Source organism: Nelumbo lutea, chromosome 5 (assembly GCF_056320005.1).
Source record: "Nelumbo lutea isolate HS-2025 chromosome 5, American lotus-T2T, whole genome shotgun sequence".
NCBI lineage: Eukaryota > Viridiplantae > Streptophyta > Magnoliopsida > Proteales > Nelumbonaceae > Nelumbo > Nelumbo lutea.
The window spans coordinates 83,127,506-83,149,793 of NC_142688.1; the positions used below are offsets into that span (position 1 = coordinate 83,127,506).

At 41.3% G+C, this 22,288-nt stretch overlaps 1 pseudogene; it reads right to left on the reverse strand.

Annotated features, from left to right (window-relative positions):
* Positions 1–17,033: 17,033 nt before the first annotated feature.
* LOC148853150 (UDP-glycosyltransferase 92A1-like) lies at positions 17,034–22,084 on the reverse strand (annotated as a pseudogene).
* Positions 22,085–22,288: the final 204 nt, after the last annotated feature.

Sequence of the window (22,288 nt, forward strand, 5' to 3'; positions counted from 1 at the left end):
CTAGAAACATGTTTTTGGTTGTGTAGGTACGTATCTTTTGTTTCCAAAAATTGAAACAAAAAATATGTTTTTGAATCTGGTTTCAAAAAAAAATACGTTTTCATTTGATTATTCAACATCATGTTCCATAAAATCAGATAATTTCAAACAAAGCTGTCAATAAATTTTCTCCTTTTTTGAACTTTTTGTTTTTTTATTCTATGTCATTTTTTAAACAACAAATGAGATACACTTTCCCAATAACTTAAATAATCCCTTCCCTTAAAATTTATCCTAAACTACTTCCCCCACTTTCTCCAAAATTATCTCTAATTCATATTTATCTTCTAAATTATCTCTAATTCCTATTTATCTCCACAATTATCTCTAATTTAGTAGAGAGTTTCTCTCCTAAATTATCTCCAATTCCTATTTATCCTCTCCCCAACTTTTTATCTATATCTATCTAAAGAAAGTTTGGATTAAAACATTTAAGAATTATTTAAATATTCTAACAGAATTATATAATAACTTTAAAATACTTATTAAAAACACAACAAAAAAATAATTTTATATTTTTACAAAATAAATCACGAAATTATGTACTAACAATTTAAATTATGTTTTTCTTGATTATCAACTTAAATGCTTTTCAAATATTTAAAAAATTGTAATAGCTTTAAATAAATAAAATTCAAATAACAAAAAATTTAAATATTTTATAGATTATTTAAATAACTAAATATGCATCATAACATAAATTTAAATAGTTAAAATACCGAAATTATTTAATAAATAATTTTATATTTTTAAAAAATATATCACGAAATTATGTACTAACAATTTAAATTATGTTTTTCCAGGTCATCAATTTAAATGTTTTCCAAACATTTAAGAATATATAATAGCTTTAAATAAATAAAATTCAAATAACAAAAAATTTTAAATATTTTATAGATTATTTAAATATTTAAATAACTAGATATTTATCATAACTAGATTTTAAATAGTTAAATAACGAAATTATGTAATAAATTTAAAAATTTTCTTTAAAGCAAAAACATAATTATAACATAATATTGAAATTAATAATAATTTAATATATTAAAAAATTAATAATGAAATTATGTAATAATAGTATAAATTATTATTTAATGGATAATTAAATTCCATAAATAATTAATATTTTAAAACTTAAATATTTTACATATTTATGTAAGTATTTAAATAACTAGGTATTTTAAATAACAAAATATTTAACGTAACTAGATTTTAAATAGTTAAAATAAAGAAATTATGTAATAAATTTAAAAAAAGTCTAAAAAGTAGGAAAATAATTATAACATAATACTAAAATTAATAATTTAATATTTTTACATAATATTGTAAATAACTAATTTCACTTATATCAAGTAATAACTCGAGAAAATAACTTTCAAAAAATTAATATTTTTTAATAATAATTTTAAATTCTTAATCTGTATTATTATATAATTATATATACTAAATTAATATTTATTGTATTTCTACAATTATTTTTTGTTTTTATGATAAATGTATTTTCAATGATTATGTATAAATTTATTTTGTTTTGTTATTCATAGAAAACTTTCAATAATTATTAGAGATTAAACTACTATTAGTGAAAATATTAAATTAATTTATTGTACTTATTGTATTTTTGCTATAACTTATTGATTAATATTTATTAGAAATTAAACTATTATTTGATATTATACTATTTATTGACTGAGTTAATATATTTTTAGTACTTATTGTATTTTTTATTATCAATGTATTTTCAAAAATTGTGTATTTTTGCTATAAGTTTTCAATAATTATTGGAGATTAAACTTTTGTTATTTATCATAAATGAGACTATTAATTTAGTCGAAATTACGAATGCTCATGAGTTTGTTCGGTTCTGTCATATGCTATTTGGCTAACCAAATTGACCTGGTCAAGTTGGGGAGTTAGTTGGCTGAAATTGACTGACCTTTTGTGAAAATTGACCCACTAAAGTTGTATTGGTTTGGGTCAATTTTTTTGTTTGGTCAATTAGTTCAAAAGATTTAAACTTAAAAATTTAATTTAATTTTAAAAATTATAGTGCAATTATTAAAAAATAAATTTAAAAATTAGATTTATGATATAAAATATTTTAAATAGAAATATGGGAAATTTCCCACTTTCCATATTGAAAAATTATATTTAAAATATAAAATATTAATATATATCCACGGTTAGGTCATTCGATTTTGGTTGATTTACAAATGGCCAAAGTGAAATTGATCCAACTTGGTTGAGTTGGAAAATTTTTTAACCAAAGCCGACCTAAAATACTAGAAAGCTGACCAACTCGAGTTGAGTTGAATGGGTTGGCCAGTTTTATCAGTTTGATGAATAAACCTAACTGAAATTAATTATTGTTATCTTTGTATTTTAAAAAGAATTATTAAAAGTAGTATATAAAATATGAATAATTCTTAATTAGTTAAAAAGTTGAAAATATAAAACAATTGCATACTCTTATATGATTCTATTAGGGTCATTTAGTAGAGCACATCTTATAGTTATACATATTTACTTAAACCTACCTTATAGTTTTCATTTTATTAAAATATCCCATATATTTTATAACTTATTTACCTAATCAATATTTCATTAAGGAGTGTTTGTTTTGCCATTAAGCCAATGATTTTTTATTCCAAAAATACCCTTAACACTTTTTTTGTACAGAAAACAAACTTAACCAAATATAGCTAGTAGATGGTTGCTTGTGTCTTATAAAGGGAAAAAATGATATTTTTATTTTTTATTTTCTTTTGATTAAATTTATTTAAATGAATATTAGGGTCTACATTGTCATTTTCCACCATCATCTAATGAAAGGTTGCTTAAATCCAAACTTAACCAAATATAGCCAATAGAGTGGTTGCCCGTGTCTTATAAAGGGCAAAAATGATATTTTTATTTTTTATTTTCTTTTGATTAAATTTATTTAAATGAATATTAAGGTCTACATTGTCATCTTCCACTGCCATCTAATGGAAGGTTGCTTAAATCCATTGCAAATTATAAGTGGTGTTTTAGTAAAATTTTAAATATAGGGTAAATTTTAGTAAATCCATGAAACTATAAGAGGTACTTTAGTAAATGACCATTTTCTATTATTTAGCTTTCACTTAATAAATTTGGTGCATTGCACGGGTCCCCGCTAGTTCGGTATATACTGCACTTACTTACAGCTGCATATAGCGGGCTATGAAACCAATAACAAATAAACACACCAATGTCTTATCCTTTAATTCTAGATGTATTCATTTCATTAGGACTGTTACAAGTCATCAAATTGTTACCATGGTTTCAAAATGTAAGTGAAAATTTTTGGAATTTTAACTTATTTAAGTTTCACACTAATGTTTTTTATTAGAAAATTTCAATTAGATAACAAATTTTGAAGAAATAGTGGAATTGTTGAAAGCACTTTATCTTGTGTATTCTTCTGAAAACCTAATTGATTCTAAGGCAATAAATTAAAGTCGAGATTGTGCTACACCCTTCTATTGTCTTAGGCATGTTGCAACGATTCCAAGGGTTTAAAGGTTATGGATATTTTGAGGCATTTGATTCCATGACTAATCAGAACCCTCCGTGAACTTTGATGAAAATCCACCTGATTGGTTATTACTAATGTAGCGCGATCTAGCTACTCCCTGCTGGAGGTGATCTGGCTTCTAGTCAGACGATGGACTAGGTTGATCTGCAAGAGAAGGATCAGAGAACTCGGGGTTGCTAGCCCGACGAGGTCGCTCCGATGCTTAAGTTAGTAGACTGTTGCGAGCTAAAAAGCTTAAGAGTGTAGAGAGCAAGAGAGCAGAGTAATCACGCGTACCGTGACCATCGGGGGAGGAGCCTTTATATAGTTGAGTCCTCGCGGGTTTCGCGGATCAATTATGGGATCTTCGTTACGATGAGATCCATTTCCGCGTTAATTGAGGGATAACGTTGTTAACTGATAAGGCTTATCAATTCCGCCCGAATCGGGCGGGGAGGAGATAATGCTAGCTATTATGCGGCGTGATCCCATGAGGTTCGGAATCCGTTGGAGGGATTTACGGGATTACCACGTAGTGTTCTGAAGTCGATATCCATAAGCTGATGCTTTTAAGTTCCAAACTGAGTTGAATGCTGAATTGCCTTGGGATCGAAGTGATCCTGTTGTGATCTGGTACCAAAGTGATTTCGTCCCGAGGTCACCTCATCCCGAGGTGGTTGGATATCCGAGCTCGATCTATTGCGGACTGGTTGCGTTAGGCTGAGTTGTCATCTTTTGGTCAGGTCATCTCCACGTGTCCCCTCTTTACTAGGTTGGACCAAATCACCCTTCATCAAGTGCCCCCCACTACCCTAGCCAGAGATCCTGACTCGGTGTGGGGAGTTCATGACGAGTCCAAGTGGATTTGGCCTGAGGTCCAGGTGGCTTATCGAGCAAATCACTGGTCAGACCTATTCGGCTACCCGGCTCAACCAGGAATAACCCAGGTCGCGTCTGGTTTATGTGCGGATGTCACACGATCAAAAAATGCGCTAAACTGATTTCAACCTCGGGGGTCACGCAACCGGCTTTCCAAGGAGCCGTTGGATTGCTTCGATCTTGACCGTTGATTTTCAGACATAGCGGCTATAAATAGGGGGCCCGAGACTCATTTTCTTCGCCACAAATTCGCTAGCCTTCGATCTGATGTTGCATTCAAGTTCCTTAGCTCGGTTCTTCTAGTTCGTGTCTTCTTTCAATTCGGTATCTTCTTGGTGAGTATTCCCTAGCTCTCCTTTTTTATTCAGTTGTCATTTCTATGTCTAGTTTTTGCTTCGATAGTCTATTAGATGAGAGCGGTGATTCTGTTGGGGCCGAGGTGGGTACCTCGGCTCAGGTAGTAGATCGTCACACCGAAGAAGCTACTTCGGGTCAAGAAGCGGTTCACAGTCCTCCTAAGGTGGAATCACCCCGGAAGGAGCAAGAGACCTCAGGTGGTCTGGCCTCCACCTCACACTGAGGTTGGCAGCCAGACAACTTTGGCTTGTTGACGATGACAGCGGACAGGCTCCAGACCTTAGTAGCTCGGTATAGGCTTCTGAGCGACCTTGTATATAGTCTTCTGGTAGGTAACTTTCCTTGGAAGCATGGTCACGACGAGGTCATGATATTCGAGGAGCAGCTCGCAGCTGGTCTTCGTCTTCCACTTCATCCTTGATCGTAGAAGTTATAAAACTTTTTAACATCACCATAGATCCGCTACATCCGAACTCCATTTGCAACGTAGTAGGAACCATCTCGCTCTTCCATGACTAAAACCTGCCCCTTGACCTCGACATCTTCTCTTCCATCCTTTCAATAAAGAAGAACACCTCTTGTGTCCTACCCGAGCATAGGCAGACTTATTACCTATCTCCTCGTCCAGACTATAAGCTTTTACACGAGCTCCCAAACAAGGTCCCGGCTTGGAAAAGAGGCTACTTCGTGGTCCGTAACACTAAGGGATGGCCCTTCCCAACCCACTGGAGGGCGGCCATTCAGGATCCCTGTGTTAGACTGGACCTGAAGACAAGGGAAGTGCTCCATCTTGGGCGGAGCTCGGTCTCAAGTTCGCGGACTACGTGACCGAAGACAAGCTCGTACAGGCCAGTCTGAGTCCTGGTAGGTCGTCACTCTTTGTGTTGCCTTTGTTTTATTTCGATATTGTTTCTAACATTTTGCTTTTGTTACAGCAACCATGAAACTCCCTACGAACGAACTCCTTGGTAGGATGAAGGGGAAGAAGAAGCGAGCAGCCAAAAGAGCTCGCATCGAGTCTCCACAGGATACCGTCCCTGAGCCCGAGCAGCCCTCCGCTGCACAACCTTTAGTGATCGATCTGGTCGAGGAGGAACCAGGAAAGGTCTCCCCGCCCCGCATGCCCGAGGAGTAAACATCTTCGGAGCCTGCCCTTGCAGCTGCCGCTTCTTCGGGCAGCAAGGAGGCAGTTCTGAGCATCATGACCCCGAAGTCACTAACTGGGCTGAGCTGTCGGTCGCTCAGCTCGGAGCTCGAGCAACTACCCATTGTATGGTGGTAAGTTCTGTCTTGACTTCTTTAATTTTGTACTTGAAACTTTTATTGTACTAATTGTTGTTCTTCTCTTGGCAGGTGAACTCCATTGTACACGCTCAAACGTACCAGTCCTTATTGCACCTAAAGCAAGCTCTTGCAGCTGAGTCCTCATCTCACGAGGCTCACACCGAGATTAACCTGGACCGCCATGAAAATAACCAGTTGAAGAAAGATGTGCGGGCACAAAAAGAGTTGATTACACTACTGATGTCTGAGAAGGAGGAGCTCGCAGGGCAAAAGGCGGCGCTGAAGCGGGAGGTAGAGAATCTCGAGGCCCTCGTGAAGGAGCGAACTGAGATACTCCTTCAGGTAGTGGAGGAGGCCAAGACCAAGGCCATCGAGGAACATAAGACCTCGAAAGAGTTCCGTGGAGATCTGATCGAGGCGGGAACGGAAGATTATCGCAAGGGCTTCAAGCTTAGTAGGTGGCTGACCCGGCGTGACTGAGCGTCATCACTACTTCGAGGGTCACAGATGAAATGGCTGTCGAAGCTGCCGAAGATCCAGACTTTGATGCGGAAAGTGACGGCGAGCTGCTCGGTGACTTCGGAAAGACCGATGCTAACGAGAGTATGGACCCTCCTGCTGAGGCCTCGGACAAGGGCAAAGAGCGCCGAGACGAATAGACTTATCTTCTATATTGTATACCCTGGGCCTCCGAGCTCGGTCTATAGTGATTTTTTTTTTGTATCAAACTCTTATATTAATGAAATACACTTTTGACTTATCTTTTTGTTAAAAAAATGTTCTAATTGCAAATAACTCCTGAACTAGCGAACTAACCAAGTAGGAGTAGATGTGTAGGTTATTCCGAATGTCGAGCTACCGAGCTGGACAACAAGTAAGGATAATCAAAAACAGAATTTTCCCAAGTAGAGGTTACCCCGAACTGTCGAGCTATCGAGCTGGACTACTAGTAGAGGTAACTTCGCATAATGTACGTTGAGGTGAGCGGACATTGTAGGGTATACACCCAACCTGTCTGTGCACAGGCTACTCAGATGTTTGTTGTCCCTTAGAGCTAGTGGGCTCAACCTATTATTATATGCCGAACCGGGCTAGACATCGTAGGGTTTATACCCGAACTGCCTATGCCTTTAGCACTAGGGGTAGTTTGCTTATGCCAAAGAGGCGACTAGGACTTGTCTGCCTATGCCAAAGAGGCAACTAGGATTTGTCTGCCCATGCCAAAGTGGCGACTGGAACTTATCGTAGTGTCGAGATCTTATGTCAACTCGGCATCATGGCACTTGGGCTTTTAGAAGTGACTCGCAGTCCTCTCTCTAGTTTGGCGATCATATGTAGTACCTTCCCAGGTTGCTGATGTTCCACACTCGAGGTACTTGTTTTCCTTCTAGGGTTTCAAGCCCATACGTAACTTCCCTGAGTACTTGCCTTACTCGGTACGAACCTTCCCAGTTCGGTTCGAGCTTACCGATGCCGGGCTCAAGTACCATAACTTTCCAAAGAACTAGACCATCGACACGATTGTGTCGTCTCTTGACTTGGGTGTTATAGTATCGAGCCACTCTCTGCTGGTAGGCTGCTGTTCGAATGTATTCCAAGTCTCGTACTTCTTCCACCAGGTCGAGGTTGGTATGGAGCTCGTCATCATTTGTTTCCTCGTTGTAGGCCTCCAAGCATAGTGTTGGCACCTCGATCTCTATTGGGATCACCGCTTTCGTGCCGTAGGTGAGGTTGAAGGGGATTTCACCCATGGCGGTCTTGATGGTAGTCCGGTAGGCCCATACCACACTAGGCAGTTCGTCTACCCATAGTCCTTTGGCTCGGGTTGAGCAAACCTTCAATCCACAAAGTATGGCTCTGTTTGTGACTTTTGCTTGCTCGTTTGCCTGGGGGTGTGCCACCGAGGTGAAGTACTATTGTATCCCCATCTCGACGCACCAATTCTAGAAATTGATGTCTTCAAACTGCTTTCCGTTGTCGAAGATGAGTACCCAAGGTTGCCCATAGCAACATACTATATTCCTCCAAAAGAAATTTTGTATCTTTCGGGTTGTGATCGTCGTTAGGGGTTCTGCTTCCACCCACTTCGTGAAGTAATCCATTGCTACCACCAGGAATCTCCTCTGTCCTGTCGCTGGCAGAAATGGGCCAAGAATGTCTATTCCCCACTGTGCAAAGGGCCACGGGCTGGTGAGGTATTTGAGGTCGGCAGCAGGACAGTGTTGGATGTTGGCATGTCTCTAACACTTGTTGCACTTCTTGACGAGCTCGAGTGCGTCTGCCTTCATTGTGGGCCAATAGTACCCCTGTCGTAGTGCCCTCTGAGCGAGAGCCCCACCCTCCAAGTGTCCGCTGCACAAGCCTTCATGGGTGTTGCGGAGAATGAGCTCAACCTCTGAGGGTCGCAAGCAACGCAAGTAGGGAGCAAGAAAGATCTCTGGTACAGTCATCCGTCTATAATGACAATCTTAACTGACTGATGCTCTACCCTTTTGGCCACATTGCGATCCGTAGGGAGGGTTCCATGAAGCAGATAGCTCGCGAGTGGGTCAATCCAGCTCGGCCCTGCCTGTTCTACAGGAGTGACCTCTCCTACCCCCCGAGAAAGCTAGGCCGAGGTAGGTCCTCTATGTACATTGTCCTCATTGTGTTACTTCTTGTGCTAGTTAACCGGGACAAGGTGTCAGCCTCAGCGTTCTCGGATCTTGGGATCTGCCTGACGAAATAAGATAGGAAGTCGCGTAGAACCTCTCTAACCTTGGCCAAATAAGCAGCCATGGTGGGGTTGCGGGATACATACTCGTTGTTGATCTAGTTGACCACGAGCTGGGAGTCGCTGTAGATGATGAGATGTTTAGCCTTTACTTCTTTCGCTAAGGTAAGTCTGGCTACTAAGACCTCGTACTTTGCTTTGTTGTTGGACGCTGCAAATCCGAACCAAAGCACGTATTCCAGTTTCACCCTGCTTGGACCGTACAGAATTATGCCCGCTCCGCTTCCTTGTTGGTTGGACGAGCCGTCAACATGGAGAATCCAAGGCTCCTCGTCCCAGTTCGGACTTGCTCAAACTGGGATCAGTGCCCCACTGGTTGAATTTTCCTCTGTGTGCCCGAGCTCGACCAGTTCAGGGGTTGCGGTGTTGAACGTGCATTCTGCCATGAAATCAGCTAAGGTTTGAGCCTTAAACGTCGTCCAAAGTTCGTACCGGATGTCATACTCACTGAGTTCAATGGCCCATTTCATCAGTCTGCCAGACACCTCGGGCTTGAGCAGGATTTGCCTCAGAGGCTTGTTGGTGAGGACGATGACGATGTGGGCTTGGAAGTTGGGCCAAAGCTTCCGAGCTGTTGTGACTAGCGCGTACGCCAGCTTCTCGATCTCTGGGTACCTTGTTTTAGCATCCTGCAAAACCTTGCCAACATAGTAGATGGGTCGTTGGACCCTATCTACCACTTTTATTAGTACCGAGCTGGCTACCTCGTCGCTCGCGGAGAGTTATAGCTTTATAACATCTCCCTCCTCATGTCAGGTCAGAACCAGGATACTAACTAGGTATTTCTTCAGCTCGTCGAAGGTGAGCTGACACTCCACGGTCCATTCGAAGTCCTTGCTTTTCTTTATGACCTTATAGAAAGGTAGGCGACTATCCTGCCGTTCAGTCTCAGAACCTCCTTTATTTTGCGAGGTGGTCTCATATCTATGATGACCTTTATTTTCTCGGGATTGGCTTCGATGCCACGCCGGTTGACTATGCAGCTCAGAAATTTGCCCGAGGTGACACCGAAGACGCACTTGTGGGGATTTAATCTCATTTTATATTTGCACAAAATTTTAAAGACACTTTGCAAATCATTTAATAAAAAATTGAAAGTTGGGTCATAATGACCATGTCATCTACATAGCACTCAATTTTATTGTCGATCAACAGCTCAAAAATTATATTTACAAGTCTTTGAAAGGTCGCCTCGACATTTTTTACTCCGAAGGGAATAACCTTATAACAATATAGTCCGAGCTCGGTTATAAAGGCCATTTTTTCTTCATCGGCGGGGTCCATTCTAATCTAGTTGTATCCCGAGTACACGTCCATAAAGCTCAGCAACTCATGCCCTAAGGTCTCACCCACTAGGCGATCGATCTTGGACAGTGGGAACAATCCTTTGGGCTGGCTCGATTCAGGTCGGTATAATTGACATACATGCGCATTTATCATTGCCCTTTTTTACCAAAACAGGGTTAGCTACCCAACTCGAGTAATGGACCTCCTTAATGAAATCGGCCGCTAGGAGCTTCCCGACCTCCTCGTCGACTATCCTCCAACGCTCCGGGGTGAGGTTGCATTTTTTCTGTCTAACAGGCCTGACTAAGGGATCAGTATTTAGCTTGTGAGTTAGGACCTTGGAGTCTATGCTGGGAATTTCTGCTGCAGACCGTGCAAACACATCTAAATTTTTAAGAAAAAAACTTACCAGTTGAGAGCAAAACGGTTCTTCGATCGAAGCGCCGATCTGGAGAGTCTTAGCTGAACCCGTTGAGACTGGGATGTGAACCGTCTCTTCTGTTGGTGTAGCTCACTCCTCTACATACTCTATAGGCCGCTCAAGCTCAATGTCAGCCGCTAGTTTGGTTTTCCCCTTTAGGGCGGTAACGTAGCATTTGTGAGAATCGAGCTGGTCGTTGGTCGCCTCGCACAACCCCTACTCCATAGTCCGTAGGGAACTTCATCGCCAAGTAGTAGGTGGATACTATCGCACGTAGGGCATGCGTAATGGGCCGACCTACTATGGCATTGTACGGGGATGGAGTCGCGGCCACTAAGAAAGTGTGCTCGAACCTTACAATGTTGGGTCACGTGCCGACCTCTACAGGTATTGAGATTCACCCTTACGATCTGACCTCTTTGCTGCTGAAGCCTACCAAGGGTGTATTTGTCAGCTTGAGATTGCTTTCTTGGAGCTAGAGCTTGTCGAAGACATCCTTGAACAGAATGTCGGTCAAACTGCCCGAATCTACTAGGATGCACTTGACTTCAAAGTCAATTATCCTCAGGTTTATTACCATAGCATCATTGTGAGGATATTGGATCATGTACGCATCATCTTCTATGAAGTAGATGGGATCTTTGAGCCTGGGTCACTTCGGTGGGTTCTGCTCCTCATTCTCTAGTTCACGAACTGAAGCTCGACCTGCTACCGAGGTGCAGCCCGCAACGATGGATCCACCAGTAATCATGTTGATTACTCCGCAGATCGGCCTTTCTTCTGGTAACTGCCTTGGCGGCTGCTCACTCTATCTGTTGCTGGATTCGGGAGCATTTCTTCTTTGTTCCCCCTACCGATCTGTATGGTGGTCAACTTGATTCTTGTCTTCTTTTTGTATGAAGATTTTCAGATATCCGCAATGGATAAGCTCCTCGATCTCGTCGTGGAGGTTTCTACAATTTTCTGTACTATGTCCATGGTCTTTGTGGAAGTGACAATATGCATTTCTATTTCTGGTGGTGGGATCTCCCCTCAACCGAGGTGGCCACTTCACGTAGGAGGAGTCTTTGATCGCCATAAGGATTTCTTCTCGCTTCACGTTGAGGGGTGAGTAGTTTGTCCTTTCAACCGGCGGAGTACGGGAACGCCGACCTGACTTATGAGATCAAGAAGGAGATAAACTCCCAGACTTGTTTCCTCCCCTGGTCGGGGACTTGCTCTTTCTTCGTTTATTGCCGCCATTACTTGTATTATCACCTTCTCTTTTTCTCTTTTCAGCTAGATTTTCAATCTTCTGGTTCATTTCTTCCTCGGTTCCGATGAATTGATCAGTGAGCTTGAGGAATTCGGTGATGTCTTTAGGCTTATAGGCCACTACATGCCACTTGAATTCCCTGTGGGTTATACCTTTCACCGCTGCCATGAGCCTCATAGCTGGATCTAGATCGGGAATCTGTAAGCAAGTGTCATTGAAGCATCTAATATAGCTTTTAATAGACTCCCCTTCTCTTTGGACTACGTTGAGGAGGCTTTCTTGAGACCTCGGGCACTTCTTGCTAGTAATGAAGTGCGAGATGAACATCTCTACCAACTGCGCCCAACTTCTGATTGTTCCTAGCGTGAGGTTCCGGTACCATGTGCGAGCTACTCCTTTGAACGTGGTGGAGAAGGCTACGCATATGCCGAACTCGTCAGCCCCAGCTAGGTGCATCTGGGACTGGAAGGAGTCCACATGGTCGTTTGGATCAAAAGACATCGGGGTCGCTAGGAGCTCGGAGGACAGAGGGGATGACCCGGAGAGGAGAGGAGCGGTCTTTGTGGCTACTAAGCTCACCTCCTCTTTACCCTTTACTTGCTCCGACTGGCTATGCCTGGCAAATTGGCTATTCTGATCTGTGGTTCGGCATGCCTTGCGACGCCTTCGTTGTTGCTTCTCCATCGGCTCCGCATTAGTGCTACTGACCTCTGTGTGGTCGGGAACTGTTCTAGTGCGGAATGGCTCTGGATGTTGAGATTGACTGCCTTGGACGGAAGGGCCTCGCCTTGAGTTCGCGGCTAGAACCCTAAACCGGTTTCCCACGAGCGAACCTTCCTAATGCCAGGGCCGAGGTAAGATAGCCCTGGCAGGCTAAGTATTTCTTGATCTGCTTCCACCGTTGCCCTGTGAAGCGGGCGGAGTGACCTGTCCATCCCTCCTGCCATGGGGCGAGACCTGGCTCCCAAGAGGAAGTGGAACCTAGGGAGTCTCACCTCGACAGGGAGAGCAAGTGTTCTACAGACAAGGTTGATTCGGTTGTACTGCTAGGTGCCAGGGTGGAACCGGCTATTGATTATGCTGCAGTGGAGGGAGTTGTTGCTGATACTGATGCTAGTAAAACTAGTGGAAGACTTGTTGTTGATAGTGCTAAAATTGTTGGACCTATTGCATTTGGACCTGAATGGCCCGCACGCAATGTACCAGGTCGTCGAACTGGGACTGACCGACTCCAGGGGAACCACAGACGGTTCAGCGAAGGTCGCACCAACTACAGAAGGGAGTGGCGCGTTTATCCGTGTAGTCGCTTGGGGCATGGTCAGCGATGGGACCCCAGCCGCAATAGGCGGTATGGTGAACTGACCGATGCAGACAGACGAGAATTGAGGCTGCCCCCCGGAGACGTTCACTTCATTGTTTGTCCGGTGTTGCTGGAAGATGCCATGGATTTGAGTTTGTTATTGATGATGGAAAAGGCTTTCTATAGTGTTTCCCACAAACGGTGCCAAATGTTGTAGTGCGATCTAGCTGCTCCCTGTTGGAGGTGACCTGGCTTCCAGTCAGACTATGGATTAGGTTGATCTGCAAGAGGAGGATCAGAGAACCCGGGGTTGCTACCCCGGTAAGGTCACTCCGATGCATAAGTTAGTAGACTGTTGCGAGCTAAAAAGCTTAAGAGTGTAAAGAACTAGAGAGCAGAGTAATCACGCGTACCTTGAGCCACTGAGGGAGGAGCTTTTATATAGTTGAGTCCTCGCGGGTTTCGCGGATCTATTTAGGGAGATTCGTCACGATGAGATCCATTCCCGCGTTAATTGAGGGATAACGTTGTCAACTGATAAGGCTTATCAATTCTGCACGAATCGGGCGGGGAGGAGATAATGCTACCTGTTACACGGCGTGATCCAATGAGGTTCGGAATCCGTTGGATGGATTTCCGGTACCACGTAGTGTTCTGAAGTCGATATCCCCGAGCTTATGCTTTTAAGTTCCGAACTAAGTTGAATGCCGAAGTGCATTGGGATCGAAGTAATCCTATTGCGATCTAGTACCAAAGTGATTTCATCCCAAGGTGACCTTGTCCCGAGGTCACCTCATTCTGAGGCGGTTGAGTATCCGAGCTCGATCTATTGCGGACTGGTCGTGTTAGGCTGAGTTGTCATCTCTTGGTCAGGTCGCATCCACGTGTCCTCTCTTTACTAGGTCGGGCCAAATCACCCTTCATCAATTACCTTTATGATTTCAATTAGAGGTGTCAATTGAATTGGATTTGGTCCAACCCGATCTACTCCAATGTGAATCCACTTACAAATGGATTGAACCCAATTCAGTCCAAATCCAATTCAATTCATTAAAATGTAAATGGATTGGGCATGATCCAACCCAAACCGAATGAAATATCAAAAATTATATAAAAAACAGAACATAAAGAAATTAGAGTAAAATACAAAAACCTCCCCTGAAGTTTCTGACAATCATAAAAACCTCCCCTATAGTTTCATTTTAGCAAAAATCTCTCCTCTATTTTTGAAAAATTCAACAAATACCTCCATCCGTTAATGACCAAGACGGAAAACGTTAAAGAGATGATCTCTTTTTTTTCAAAATACCTATTCTACCCTTTTACGAATTAATGCGCATATGTTTTTACTAAAATAACCCTATCTCAACAACTCCATAATCCACACGAATATTGTTCATCTTCTTTCTAACGATGCACAGCGGTAGAATGGCGGTGCACTCAGCCCTCCAACTTTCCCTCTTCTTTAATTTACCTCTGACTCTCTCTGTCTCCCTCCCCACCGGCACGGAATGGCACTAATCATCATTCCCCTCTCCCCAACTAAAACACACAACGGGGGCGATTGAATTTGATCTCTACCTCCGGCCATCCGAACTATCAGTCGTCCAACATGGTACTGGGATGGTGGACTAGCTGTTAGTGAGAGGAAACACATCTGAGAATTCCTCACTAACACCCAATCTTTGTTTCAACGAAAATGAGACGGATGATAATCTGAAATGTCAGGCGTCCAACGAAAATGAGGATGGAAAGAAAGTCTTTAAGCAATTAAGGAGTGCTTGTAGCTCATCTAGACTCATTTTACAGGGATCACAGGGAATTGCTGCAGTAACAGTAACAACAGATGTGTTCGAAAAGCTCAAAGCATTCTTTTAGCATTTCAATTTTGAGCTGAAGAGTGGGAGCACAAGTAGTTAGTATTCGCACACTGCATTTCCTGACTCAATCTTCCTCCTACAGAAATCAAAAAATCCGTCCATGGCCTTGACAGAAGAGCCCTTGTAACTTTTGTTAGACAATTTTGTATGCCCTTAGCTTCAATCAAAATGATGTACTTTATATTGTAAATGAATAAAAGTGCATATTTGATTCATGTTCCCTCGGTATGTTTCTGTGTAATACCCTTAAACTGGACACTTAATGAGACTCGTGTTAGTTTAGAATGTTCACAGCCAGTGGGTCGGTCTGGGGTGGCTTGTCTCAGCTGCCAGGGTGAGACCCTAGGCACACACAGTGTGGGATTAATTGAATCTTTGAACTGGACCAGATTTTGAGTATTGCCCTAGACCTTGGAGATTGATGGGCAAAACTGGAAAGTTACACCCGACCCCTAGACTCGATTATGATACTACACTAGGTGTCGGATTGGGTTGTCTTTGATGTACCAATCAGTGAGATCCTTAGCGGGGGTCAAAACTTGGGTATGTTGGGACAGTCTAAGAATTCATCTGAGTGGGTGATCATAGTGACAGGATCAGCCCCTTTGTCGGACAAAAGTAATGATCGGGGATGCACTCTCACTAATGGAAACCAAGACTGCCGGCAGCCGATTTCAATCGTTGAAATTTGTTTTGCAAAATATATATTATATGAGATAAAATTATATATATTATGGTTTCGAAATGTTTGCAAAAAGGTTTTAATTCCCGGGATCCATATTTGAGAGAGTGCAACACTGTTCCTTGCAGCCGAGGGAGAGGTCCTCTCTTGTCGGGCAATGTATGATCATTATGGGCTGAGAGGTTAAGTGTAAGGCCATTGAGGATAATACCTGATGGGCTAATCTTGCATCTGCCCATAGTCCCTGGGTGTTACAAGGTGGCTTGGCCCAGGGACCACTTAGGGTAAGTGTTGGGCCCATAGAGCCCATCTAATGGGTTTCAGGGGGTGCACTGTCCATAACAGTGTTTTCGGCCAGGCCTTGTAACAAAGGCTGGGCTGAACCCATGTGGCTGATGTGTAGATCAATGTTTGGGTACCACGCCATACAAGGAAGCCCAAAAGGGCAGCAGTTTGGAAGGCTTAATGAATACATAACCCTAAATGGGCCTTAAGCCCATTTCGAACTGGGCTAATTTGATTAGTCTTTAAGGGGCGAATTCTGAGATAAGATCAGTTGATAGGATTGGGCCCACACCCTATCCACTCAAAGAGTCCAAGATCTAAATAAGATTTAGATTTGGAAACTTTCTAATTAGATTAGGAACTGGCTGATCTAATCTACAGATAAGATAAGGATTATCCCTTATCTTAAAGGGACTTCTAATCCAGATATGATTTGGGTTAGCAACTCCTAATGGGATTAGGAGCTGATCCCTTTAAGTCTATAAAAGGAAGAGGGGGCGGCAGCCTTTAGAAACAACACCCAACAGACACAAGTCTAGTCTTTAAAGCTGAGATCACAGAGGAGAGAATTCTGCACCCTGCAAATTCTCTCTAGCTGCCTCCTTCCTGTAGCCGCCGCCTATAGCAGTTCGATCTCCATTGCTTGGGAGAAATAAAGATTGGATCTTGATTCCAATCTTTTGGAGAAAAGATTGGTAGGAGTTGTATTCACTAGCCGTCCAGGTGATTCTTGGGAAGAATCAAGTTCTTAGGAAGGACACTGCTGATTCTGCTCCACCTTGCACTGCACCATCTTCAGTGGGAGCAGATTTTGGTTTCTACCTTGGGCGTGAACACCTCCATTGAGAGATATTGTTTCTCTGTATCAGGTATTATCTCTCTCTCCTCCTTTTGGTTCAGATCTGGTTCAGTTTATGGTTCAAGAATGATCATTGAAAATATGATTTTCTAAATAGGGAATTCGATTCCCAGTTGAAGGGAAAGAAAAATTTTTGAAATTCGCCCCCTTTATTCCGCAATCTTGGGCGTCCATGTGATGGATTTCCTATCCCTTCAACTTTCACCATCATTGACAGCGTCCTCTATCATCTCCTTCACTGCGCAAGCTTTCCTTCTTATCTTCTCTCCTTTCTTAGTCCCACCCATCACCAATTCGATCACACTCGCAATCTGCTAGTGTCCGACCTCGCAGCTATTCCCTCTTGCAACTTCAGCGCACACTTCCATCTCCTCCAACAGTTTTGAGTTAAAGAATTGCTCTGCAGCCAATGGCCAACCTATTATCGGCACTCCCTGCCTCAAACTTTCCAGCACTGAATTCCAATCACAATGGCTAAGAAATGCACAAGTAGAATTATGTGACAAAATTTCCAATTGAGGCGCCCATCTGCGGATTAGTAGCCCTCGATTGCTCTCTCTCATTCGTTCTCCAAATCCGTCCGGTAGCCACTCTTCAATTCTAAACTCCTCATTAACATCGAATCCGATCGATGGCCTAAGAACCCAAATGAAAATTTTGCCGCATGACTCCAAAGCCTTTGCTATTTCCATCATTTGGGAAGGAGAGATACTGTTCTGAGAACCAGAGGATACATATAGAACTGAATTGACATGATGAGCATCAAGCCATTTGACACAGATATTCCTTATGGTATTATCTACTTGATTGACACAAGGTTTGTTCATGAAGCAAGAAAAAGTAGGACCAATCGGCCAAACCTTTCGGGTTGTTGTCCTTCTAAAATAGTCCAACCCAATCTTGTCGATCTCCTCCACATTATTTATTAATGTTAGGGATTAAGATAAGGTTTGATGTATAAACTGTTATGATAAGGGTGATTAGGAGTTCTCAGTAAGATAGAATTTGTTATGTTATAATAGAGTTTGAACATGGAATGCACTACTAGTGGTGAACACGGAATGAAGTATCCCGCTATTGTTTACCACTTCAACAGCCATCCGAGTAACATGTCAGCAATTATGCAGATAGGAGGTTGATCGTGCTGTTGATGGGTGATGTCAGAGATGAGGCGCTTGAAGGATGGTTTTAGCTAATACATAAATTCAAAAACAAAAATAACCAACTCAAGAATAGATCAAAAGAATCTTTGGAACACATGAGAATTCCTCACTAGCAGCTAGTCCACCATCCCAGTACCATCGTTGGATGACTGACCGTTTGGATGGCCGGAGGTGGAGATCGAATTCAATTGCCACCATTGTGTGTTTTAGTCGGGGGAGAGGGAATGATGAATAGTGTTATTCTGTGTTGGAGAGAGAGAGAGAGATCAGAGGGAAATTAAAGATGGAAGGTTGGAGGGGGGAGTGCACTGCCATTCTGACACTTTGCATCATGAGGAAGAAGATGAGCAGTGTTTGAGTGGGTTATGGAGTTGTTGAGATAGGGCTATTTTAATAAAAACATATGTGCATTAATTCGTAAAAGGGTAAAATAGATATTTTGAAAAAAAAGATCATCTCTTTAACGTTTTCCGTCTTGGTCATTTGCGGAATGGAGGTATTTGTTGAATTTTTTAAAAATAAAGGGGAGATTTTTGCTTAAGTTAAACTATAGGAGAGGTTTTCATGATTGTCAGAAACCTCAAGGGAGGTTTTTGTATTTTACCCAAAAAATTATAAAAATATATTAAAATGAAGAAAATATGAACATTACAAAAATATACCCTTTTGGCATTGAAAAAGCACTTTGTAAAAGTGCTTTCATAAAAGTACTTTGATATTTTCCTAAAAGTTCTTTTACAAAAGTATGTTTGTATAAGTGCTTTTGTAAAAGTACTTTTATAAAAGTACTTTTGTAGAAGTGCTTTTATAAAAGTAGTTCCGTAAATGTGCTTTTGTAAAAGTACTTTTGTATACATGCTTTTGTAAAAATGCTTTCATAAAAGTACTTTTATAAAGTACTTTCGTAGGAGTGCTTTTATAAAAGTACTTCCATAAAAGTACTTCTATAAAAGAGCTTTTATAAAAGTGCTTTTGTAAAAGTTCTTTTGTAGAAGTGATTACATAAAAATGTTTTCGTGTAAAAGTACTTTTGTAAAAGTGCTTTCGTCAAAGTACTTTGATAAAAGCACTTTCGTAAAAGTTCTTTTGTAGAAGTGATTTCATAAAAGTGCTTTTGCATAAAATTACTTTTGCAAAAGTGCTTTCGAGAAGTACTTTTACAAATAAAAGTGATTTTATGCCGGTTTCAGTTTTGATTAGTTCCAAATTGGACAAGGGTTTGACCTCATTATCGGATTATTGGAAATTTGGTTTAGGACCTATTCAAACCAATAAGAATATAGACCAATTTATTTTGGATTGGCCCAATCCAACTATCCAAATCCGATTTGATAAGATTTGTATCAGATTGGATCCATCAAAAACTGATTGATTGACACCCCTAGTTCCTATTAATTGGCTGTAAGTTTTTTTTTCTGGTATCATGCCTTTTTGGCATCATAGTCGAACCCTAATAGATGGGGGATCAGATTAAATTGGAAAAAATGGGATTTGACTCTCTAATAACTAATTGAAGGGATAAACTCTCTAACTGTTAGGCTGCCTTTGTTTGGAGTACAAATGCAAATTATTCCAAATCATTAAAAATGCAGACTGGGACTAGATTTCCAAGATTTTTGTATTTATACTGAATTTGGATAGTTAGGATGCAAATACACCTTAGGCTCGGTTTGGAAGGAGTACAATTACAAATATGTAGAGTGCAAAATCATGTATTTTGTATGTATTTATATTGTACATATTTGTATTTGTACTCCTTCCAAACCGAGCCTGATGGGAAAATTTTTGCTGTCTACATGGATGCATTAATTGTAAAGTCAACCAACGTGTCATGTAAGGGAGCCATGTTGAGAGCCCAGATTGTCGAATCGTGGATTGACAAAGTTTTGTCCCTTGCAAGCCTGGCTGCCAAGCAGGCAAAAAACCTTATATGTTAACTTTCTGTTTTTCTTTCTTTCTTTGTGGCAATTTATATATCAAGTTAGAACTTAGAGGAAAACTTTGAACCAATCCATTATCAATTACAACCATTATTTTCATAAAACAGAGTAAAGTAAGTGTTACAACCTACATGAATAATACTAAAAAAATTTTATTAAGGGAAATTGTTTAAAGCTCACCATGAGTTTTCAATATTCCCTTAAATTCACCATGTCGTCACTGTTGTGCCGAGAAACAACCCCATTAGCTAGCCCATTATTAACACTAAAATGAAGTGGGATCTGCTCCTCACAAATAGGCGCCTCACAGGCACATCCACCATGTATTGGGAACATCTCCCATGAATGATAACTAATAAGTACGGGAGATGTTCCAATGCATGGTAAGATGTGCGTGTGAGGTGCCTGTGAGATGCCAGGTGTGAGGAGCAGATCTGGTCTCCACTAACACCATCACGCCTTTGCTAAAGCTGAATTTAGACGATGTTGTCTTCGTCAGATTATCATATATGCATACTTGTGCTGTAAAACAGAAAAAGTGATGAATATATGATGAAGCCCCACCAAGCACCCTGGGTTTATTCACCCTAGATGTGTGTGTTACTAGATGATGCTGACTATTACTACACCGATCTGTTGGTTCACCTTTTAGATCGATGAATGGGTTCGATCACCTCTCCCCCAAAATTATTCAAAAGAAGAAAAAAAAACAGAATAACAATTCATGAGTGGGTTTTGATTGGTCAAAACTTTTTCTATACCATATCTTTCCTACATCATAAATTTTCCCTATTTAGGTATTGACGCAGCGTGGAAGCAATGGAAACTGGAGCTAGCTATGCAAGCACCTGGCGATCGCTAGCTTCTAGCGAAGAGCGCCGAATTCTCTAGGAGAGAGAAAAGGTGACGAAACTCAAAGAAGAGAACTAGAAGAAACTATGAAAAATCTGAAGTATGAATTGATTAATAATTCTGGGAAATAGCAGTATTTATAATACATTGAGAAATTGTAAAATAATTAGGAAAGAACACGAATCTTGATCCTCTTGAGCTATCTTGATAAGGTTGAACCCTCTTGGAATTCTTGGGCTTGATCTTCCACCGTCCGATCTCTTTGGTAGTCCTCTGTGCTTAAATCTTAGGAAGCCTTTGGAAATCTTGATGATGCTTGGAGTCTTGCTAATCTTGATAGTCTTGGGAGTCTTGAGTTGTTCTTGCTTATCTTTCTTGGACTAATCTTGATAATCTTGGGTTCTTGGCTCCTTCTTTATCTTGATTTCTTGCCTTATCCTTATCCTAGAGCTGCTACCCCTATGGGTGAGATGGGCTTTCTTGTGATGGGCCTCGTTCATTCTCCCTTACTTGGAGAGAACTCGACCTCGAGTCGTGATTAGGATAGGTAAGTGTGATCTCTGAAAAATACCGGTGAAGGTCAGCAATGTTGAAGGTCTTGGATATACCCATCTGATCTGGTAGGTCCACTACATAGGCATTATCATTGATCTTTTTCACAATCTTGTATAAACCATACATTTGGGGCTTCAACTTGTTGTAAGTACCCACGGGAATTCTTTCCTTCCTTAAGAAGACCATAACCTCATCACCTACATCAAACACTTGAGACCAGCAATGCTTGTCTGCGTCCATCTTGTATTTGGCATTGGATTGCTCTAGCTTCTACTTCACGGCCTCTTGGATGGACTGGATTTGTTCTTCCATCTGTTTTGCTGAAACACTGGCATTGGGTACTTTGGGACGCTTTACTAAATCCAGTGCATGGTTAGGGACCTTCATGTACACGATGGAAAATTGTGATCTGCCTATAGAACTGTGCACTGCATTGTTATAGGCAAACTCAGCCTGGGCTATGGCGAAGTCCCACTGTTTTGGCCTCTCCCGACATATGCTGCAAATTAAATTCCCTAAGGTCCGGTTTACCACTTCTATCTGTCCATCTGTCTGCGGATGAGCTGTACTGCTGAAATTAAGTGATGAATCAAACAACCTCCATAGGGTCATCCAAAAATGACTGAGGAACCGTTTGTCACGATCTGAAGTGATGGTCTTGGATACCCCATGCAAGCAGACAATCTCCTTGAAAAATAGTTTGGTTGTAGCGGATGCATCTGCTGTTTCTTGCATGGGAGGAAGTGAGCCATTTTTGAGAATCTATCAACCACCACAAAGACGGAGTCCATGTTCCTTTGGGTCTTTGGCAAGCCTAGCACAAAGTCCATGGGCAGGTCTTCCCATATAGCAGTAGGAATGGGTAGGGGCATGTAGAGACCTGTGTTCTGGGTTTGTCCCTTAGCTGTCTAACAAACATAGCACCTGCTTACAATGGTA